Raw genomic sequence first — 7,693 nt, 5'->3', positions numbered from 1 at the left:
TTAGAGGAACAAATACAGGGAAAATTAGATATTGTAATAGCTGGAGGTAAAGACAGATTGTATGCAGGAATTCTATTTTTGCACGTTTTGATGAAATATAGTGGAACAATTTCGTGGAAGATTGATACAAATGCATATTTATCCAAAAAAAGTCATAAATATAGCAAATAATACATATACAGATATCTCATCTATCTATAATGAATCCAAAAGTATTATATTCATTATTAATTATTGTATTATTATATTTATTACATTTTCTAGTATTAACGAATATTACATAATTCTGCTATTAACAAATTTCCATTTCATTAAACATTGGAAAGGCAAACGATAAAGATCGTGAAATTACCGTCGTATATTCGAAGGGTTGGTTCCCTTAGGCTCGAGGCGAGGACGAGTGTTCTCAATCATGGATAGTTAACGAAACTCAGTTTTTCCAGCCCTGAAGAACTTCACCCTCCCTTTTTTCTCTCGCAACCCTTTTTCTCCACTTCGGTTATTCTTGCGAGAACCTACCGCTCTCTCATTTCATCTTTTTGTCTTTCCTTCTCTGTCTCTTCTTCTCTCCTTCCCTGTCTTTCTCTCTCTCTCTCTCTTTCCTGCTCCTCTCCCTCGCTCCTTCTCTCTGCACTGTTCTTGGTGGGTCCTGGCGGGCGCCCCGCTCCATTATGACATTATGTTCCCGGCATTGTCTACCGCTGAATGCCTGAACGTTGGCTACATTGTCGTGGCACATTGAAGCCAACCATACAACACTACGAACGCTAACTCGTTATCGGGCTGATAGGGACGTGGGGTAGCTGGCTCTCTCTCGTAACAGCAGTCCGATGTCTACCATTACTGATATTCCTCATCCCCCTACCTACTGCCTGTCCTGTAAACTTATCTTTTATATCGGAATGATCGATTACGCGTGTTGTGCCTTCTATATGGGACCATTACTTCATAGAGACAAATGGTCCGGCTTGTCTGATTTCGGTTTTTAAAAGTAATCGATGGAATGTAATATAACTGTTGAGAGAGTTGGAACTAGATATGTCTTAGATATGTTTAGTATTCGAGGGCTGAAAAACGGAGATTGAAAAATTGTTAAAGGGTTGAATAGTTCGAAGCTTGTTATATATACATCTTAAAAGTTGAAATAGTTCCAGAATAAAATTACAAAAGGTTAGAGGAAATAATTGGTTCCATTAGTGAATTCTCTTTAAAGACATAAATATTAATATTCACAGAAATATCATAAGGAGTACTATACTTTGGATATTCTCTATATAATTACCTTTTTAATTCTATGCATTGTTACAGCTTTGAATTCTCCATAAATACATAAAAATCCACAGTATATTAATCACAAACTGCGCCAAACTAACAATTCCATTAAAATTCCTAAAAATCAACCTAACCTTGTGTTCTCTGAATAACATCGTTCACCAACAAGCGAAGCAAATCAGCAAGGGAGCAACGCCCTGTCGAACGTAGTTCTGGACGAGAAGAAAAAGCGGAGGAGGAAGTAACTGGTAGAAAATAGGCTGGTTCGATGAGCAGTACTGGAGTTGGTGGTTGGAAAGAGGGGAGGGAGTATGATAAAGGAAGGATGAAGACGGTGCAGTGGAGAAAAAACAAAGACGGCTTGTTACGCGAAGCAGGACCTTTGTGGATCGGCTTTGTCTTCGCGCTTTATCGTGCGACAATGTCGCGACAATGGCGAGACAATGCCGGCATTACGACGGCTACCAGGCGGCACAGAGAATGGCTTCTCTCTCTCTCTCTCTCTCTCTCTCTCTCTCTCTCTCTCTCTCTCTCTCTCTCTGTCTTATTCTCTGTTCGTTCAGTTTTCCTCTTCGAGAACGAGCAGGAAGGACGCCAGGCGAAAAAATGGGCGTAACAATGGATTTATAATTAGTGGCTTGTACCGCCGCGCTGGCTGCCATTGTTCCACGTCTTTTCTGGTCGTTCTCCTGGCGGCGCGGAGGCCTCCGACCGTCGAACTTGGTTGAAACGAGCCGAAACTCTTTCGTGCTGCGCCTTTCGTCGCCGCTCCGTTAATTGACACCAGCCAAGAAGCCTTTTTCTCGTCATTGTCGCTTGGTCATTAGATCGCGGATAGACATCCCTTGCTTCCGGGTGACAAGCTTCACTTGCTTTTTCCTCTTGTTCTGCGTCTTTCTACTTGGTTTTTGTGAATTTAAAGCTAGAAGAATGTTGAGTGTCGATGTGGAATCAGATATTTAATCTTATTGCTAGATTTTAGAATCGTATTCATATACTGTTAATAAGCAAGAGTATTGCCATAGACCAGTTTCTCTTTTTTATTTTCTTTTTTTGGAAAATTCGATATAAATCTGTAAAAATCAATTTTCGTGTTCATATCTTTTCTGTTTATCAGAGAGTATCCAATATTTTGCAACAAAAATGTTATATCAAGATGCTAGTTATTTTCATTGAAAATCCATTCAAACTACTTGTAAAAAAGTACCTTGAATATTCCAGCGATGGGTGATTACTAAAACATCAACGGTCTGATTTTCACAAATTAGCCAATCCCCCACCCTCTTTCCCTTTCCATTCTCCTGGTCGTCGAACAATGGCGAGATAATGCCATTACGTCCACGTTAACAGCCATAATATCGAGCGACAACGATGCCAACGGTGCCGTGTAGTCTCGAATGATAAATGTCAGCGTTCGAGGTGGAGCAGCTTGTTCACAGGGTGAACCATAGAAAGAGAAGGAAAGAGATTTTTGGTTGTAACGAGACGAAACGAAAAGGGACAACGTATAGCAACGAGGAGGGGAGGGGAAAAAATAAATACAAGCCAGTGGAGCGAACTAAATGCCACTAAACGGGGGAAAACTGGGGTAAAACATACGTTTCCGCTTTTCTCCCGTAATACGTCATAAGCGTGCGCGAAAACCAGTCCCCATTGTACGGGCCATTGTGCAAGGATAACGAATGGTTGTTCGTGATCCCACCGAGCCACTGACACCACCGCCCCACGCGTCCCTCTCTCGAGTGTGTGTTTTGATCCCGTGATTTTTATGCGTTTCAAGGGGCCCCCTTTTCTTTCGCTCTCTCGCTCGAAAATTAAATTTCACGGGGGAATTGTGAGAAGGCGTTTAGAAATCAACGGTGTCTCGCTTTCTTTTCTTAATTATGCAGAATAGTATGACACGTCGCTATATTTTCGAAGGACTAATAATAAAGTAATGCGATACAAAAACAAAAAGTTTCGACAAAGTTGTCTCCTTTGTGAACTTGATTTTTATTCGTTGAAATTATTCTTGAGTCAAGTTAATTGACAGAAAAATTGACGAAAACTTGGCAGGAAGATTAGTAGAGGAATTAGAAAGTTCACATTGGAACGAGTAAAATCAATCGATAGGAGTTTATTTGACCAGGTACTAATTAAAGCTTCATTTAAATAAATGAAGTTTATATAAACGTACATAGCTACTGTGTATTACTGCGGTGCTAGTGATTAAGTAGAATGACCCATGCATAAACTGGCACAATGAACGTTTACGGAAGCCGGGCGTGTCTGACTAAGCAGGCTCATTCTCCTGAGCACACAAGATTCTATAACAACGTAACTTTCAGAGAAATGAAATTACTTGAACATAGATTTTAAGCAGTTTTTAACATTTCTATTGTGTTCATCAAAGCATACGTTTGCTATGTAGGATCATATATTTCCTTTAAAGAAACACATTTATAATATTGTAAGCTGCATAATAATACATACGATATTGTGACATAAGGACGCAATAATTACATTGCTGGCCATTGTTATAACTACTTTTATAGGAAAACTCGGTACTTAAAGACGAATAAATTGATTAAAAGACTAAAGATAATAATAGTTTTAATAGAACTCTTCGAAGTATGATATCTAATGCTAAGATAGTATCACCAATTAAGGCTTAATTAATCAAACGTTCTACAACCACCCTAAATACCTCTACATTCCAATTAGAGCACGTCAGACGAAGACACAGGCCAAGTAAACCGAGTCCATTAACGTTTTGTACCGTTTGACCAAATAATTTTCGTTCATCGTAGCACGAGAAAGGGGATACACGTTATCAGAAAGGATCGTTTTGTCCACCGACAAAATCAGCAGCGGAGGAAGGCAAAAGGAGGAAGGAACAAGGGGATATGAATCGAACGGAACAGGTATAGGATTCCGGCGCAAAAAGAAATTGAAGCAACGGAGTAACACATTGTGCTTCGTACAATGGCTGTTTACTGTCTCCACTCCGCGACCTACAATGGCCGCTCGTTCCGCCGTCAGTTTTTGTCGATTGTCGTCCATCGTGTATATATATGGATAGAGACAACGAAGGAGTGAGGGGACGTAGCTGTCCGGGGAGAGCTTTCGCATAATTTATCAGGTTTGTTTAATCGATCGACCGAAAGGAACGACTCGACTACGCGTCTCTTGTTTTTTATCGAGCTTCTTCGATCTTCGTCCCGATTTAATCCCCTCTGCCCCGTTGATTCTGTGCTTCATTTTATTTTATATTCATAAAAATATTGTTCGGGGTATTTTAGTTATTGCGTTACTGGGAGAAAGAGATTTGAGAAAATTGAATTTAATTTCCATCGTTATTCGTTAACTAAACGATAAATATATTTGTTTTTGATAAAACTGCATTATATTTTTCTCACATTTGAAGAATGTGTTCCTGTTATACGTATTTAATAAAAGGAACAATTTCGTCTCCAGGCAAAAAGGATTCTGTCCTGGAATAGTTAAGAGTATTCGGTAATAAAATCTTTCTTATTAAATCATCCTTAATCTAATACCTATGAAATTCGACTCTTTGAACGAAGTTCTTTAAATAAATTAATTCACAGCAAGTACACAATGCTTCCATCAATACACATATCTGGTAGCATTTGTATTTCTTGTGAGAACCATTTGCAGCGCGTCGAAGGCATCAACGTTGCTAGTATTTTTCCCCCTTTCCCGTTTCCCTCCTTTCATTCGTTCCTTTCTTTTTTTGCTGAAAAACCGCGTGATATTAACAAATGTTAATCCCATGAAACCCGTGACAACCGCATTGTCGGAGAAAGCCGATTCGTCGTTTACCGGATCGTTGTCGAAAAGGGGTTCTCTCGACGTACACTTTTGTCGGCGATCAGTGAGCAGGAAACCATGCTGTTACCTTGACGATGCCTCGACGAAAAGGAACGAGGGGAATACATATTCCCGAGCTTGAAAATCGCGTTTGCTGCGAGAGACCGGAAAATGGAAACGGAAGATTTCATATAGTAATAAACCGTGCGCAATAAACCTAGCTTCGATAACGTCCAACTAAGAACGCCATCGTCTTTCGACAGCCCTCGTTAATTGCTAAGCCCTCCTAATACTGTCTGTCATAAAACGAACTCGATTAAAAATATTTTGTACCATCTATAAATTTATATTTTCTTCGGATGTTGTAGCTATTTAAAATGAAGTTTAACGTCCCCGGATTTTGCAAAATTTTAAAGTTAAAAAAATTATATTTCTGTTTCAAAAATACCAATAATAACAATTTAACAATTTAAAAATAAATTTTTCAAAAATAATCATTTAAAAGATCTCCACTTGTCTTGAATGATGCAATTCCTCGAAAGTGAATCAAGAAGAAGGGAAAATAAATAATAATAGTAAGAGACGAAGAAGATGATTGAAACAACACTTTGTATCATAGATGCGTTTAGGAATTCAATTTAACTAGCGTTGAACCCCGTCAGAATTAGCCGGGACAATGAATAATCCAGATTGGGAATGATGAATCGCGGTCTGGGTGGACTGTTCGCTTCCAAGTGGGGGGATCAGTATAAAGATGTTGCATCCGCATTCTTCACGGCTGCTCCGTGTAATTCATATCGCGATTGTACAACGGACAACAAACAGATTCTATACGTATGGTCACGTGCACGTGTCTAATGTCCCTATTCCGGCCCATATGTATAATATCCGTATACCGATTAGCGTGCACGTGTAATATGGGCGCAGCGTGTCGCTCTGCGTGGGTGTGGATTGTAATCACCTGAATACCTGCTCTATCGGAGGATCTTCGTTCGGTGGACGCATCTGGATCGTGATACGTAACAACGTCCCCTTTCCTTTATTATCGATAGATAACTTTAAAATGTCATAAATTTTTTCATTCTGCTCATTTTTATCTTTTTCCATAAGTGAATGAAGTACGTATTTTTTTGTAGATGAGTGGATATTGTTACTTAGAGTAAATAGAAAAAGATACTTTTAACCTGAAGAACTATAAGAACTACTACACTGTAAGAATCGATAACAATGTATATTTTAATATGATAATAATATGATATATAATATAATGTTATAATATATATTCCATGTATATCTAAAGGTATAAAAGAATACAAGAAACTTTGAAAATTAGCCTCCTAAGTAATACTAACATTTAGTAACATATACAATGCGTATTATTTTCGTTTAAAATGTACAATATACATATGTATAAATACCCATGTATTTCAAATGAATAGAAATAAAAACTAGGAAATAAATTCATCTCTGAAGATTTTAAAGAATATTCCTTTTCTTTTAGAGGATTTTGCAATTTCTCACGAGTACTAAAAGAAATTAATAAAACGGTACAAGAACAGTGCTACAATTTTTTGGCCCAATATTCTTCAAGGATATACATTTATATCTCAAACAAGAAGCACAGCAAACTGCCACAAGTTCGATACCAGTCACCCTTTACCATTCTTTTCATCGATGACACAGATCTTTCAATAAATCACAAGCGTGCACAATCGAGGATTTCTCGACTCGCAACGAAATGCATGCGAAACTACTCGGCCACGTGGCGACGAGTGACTTCTGGCCCCATTAGCGCGATCGTCTTGCAATGAGCCACGACGTGCGCCCGCTAATACACGACAACGCGCTGTCATCCGTGAAACGTTGGATCGCTGTTAACCTTCTTGCGGTAAGTGGCGAGGGTGAGCCCCATTGGCGTTTCGCGTAATAGATGACGAGGGAACCGGAAGGGTGGACCAGCAATATGATCCGAGCTGTCAACGCGCTTGCAACCTTCCTGCTAAACTGTTCTTTCTGTGCTAAGATAGATTTCGGTAATTCTGAACGATGACAGTGTCGCTTTAGGTCTAAATGGAAGATTTATGTATTTTTCAGTTTTATCGACGGATTAGAGAATATTATTCAAATATATGGTAATTATTTCGGATAGAGACATCTTACTGATTTTTATGAGTTTGAAATATGTACGTATTAAATAATTTTCCCTATGCATAAATTCTGCTAAAGACATTTTCTACTTCGGGCATATTAATTTCGAATGTCTAAAAATGCTGACAAGAGAATATTGAATAATCTTGAGTAACTTTCATACGATCTTTGATTACCTTAAATGATTCCAAAATAATTTGGATTAATTTTAGTATAACCTTAAATCTTAATTACTAAATTTAATCTGTGGCAACTCAAAATCGATACAATTATCAAAGATCTCTAGTAAATTCTAATTCGACTTTATAATATCTGGAACAATACAAATTTACAATTTTATAATAAATACCACAAACTGATCACAGATTACCATCACCAAGAACAGGCTCATTCAGAAATTCAATTCTATTGCAATAACACCTTCGAATAGAGAGACGCGTACCACAAACATATCACATTAATG

Source organism: Bombus fervidus, chromosome 14, assembly GCF_041682495.2.
Source record: "Bombus fervidus isolate BK054 chromosome 14, iyBomFerv1, whole genome shotgun sequence".
NCBI lineage: Eukaryota > Metazoa > Arthropoda > Insecta > Hymenoptera > Apidae > Bombus > Bombus fervidus.
This window is presented reverse-complemented; position numbering follows the sequence as displayed.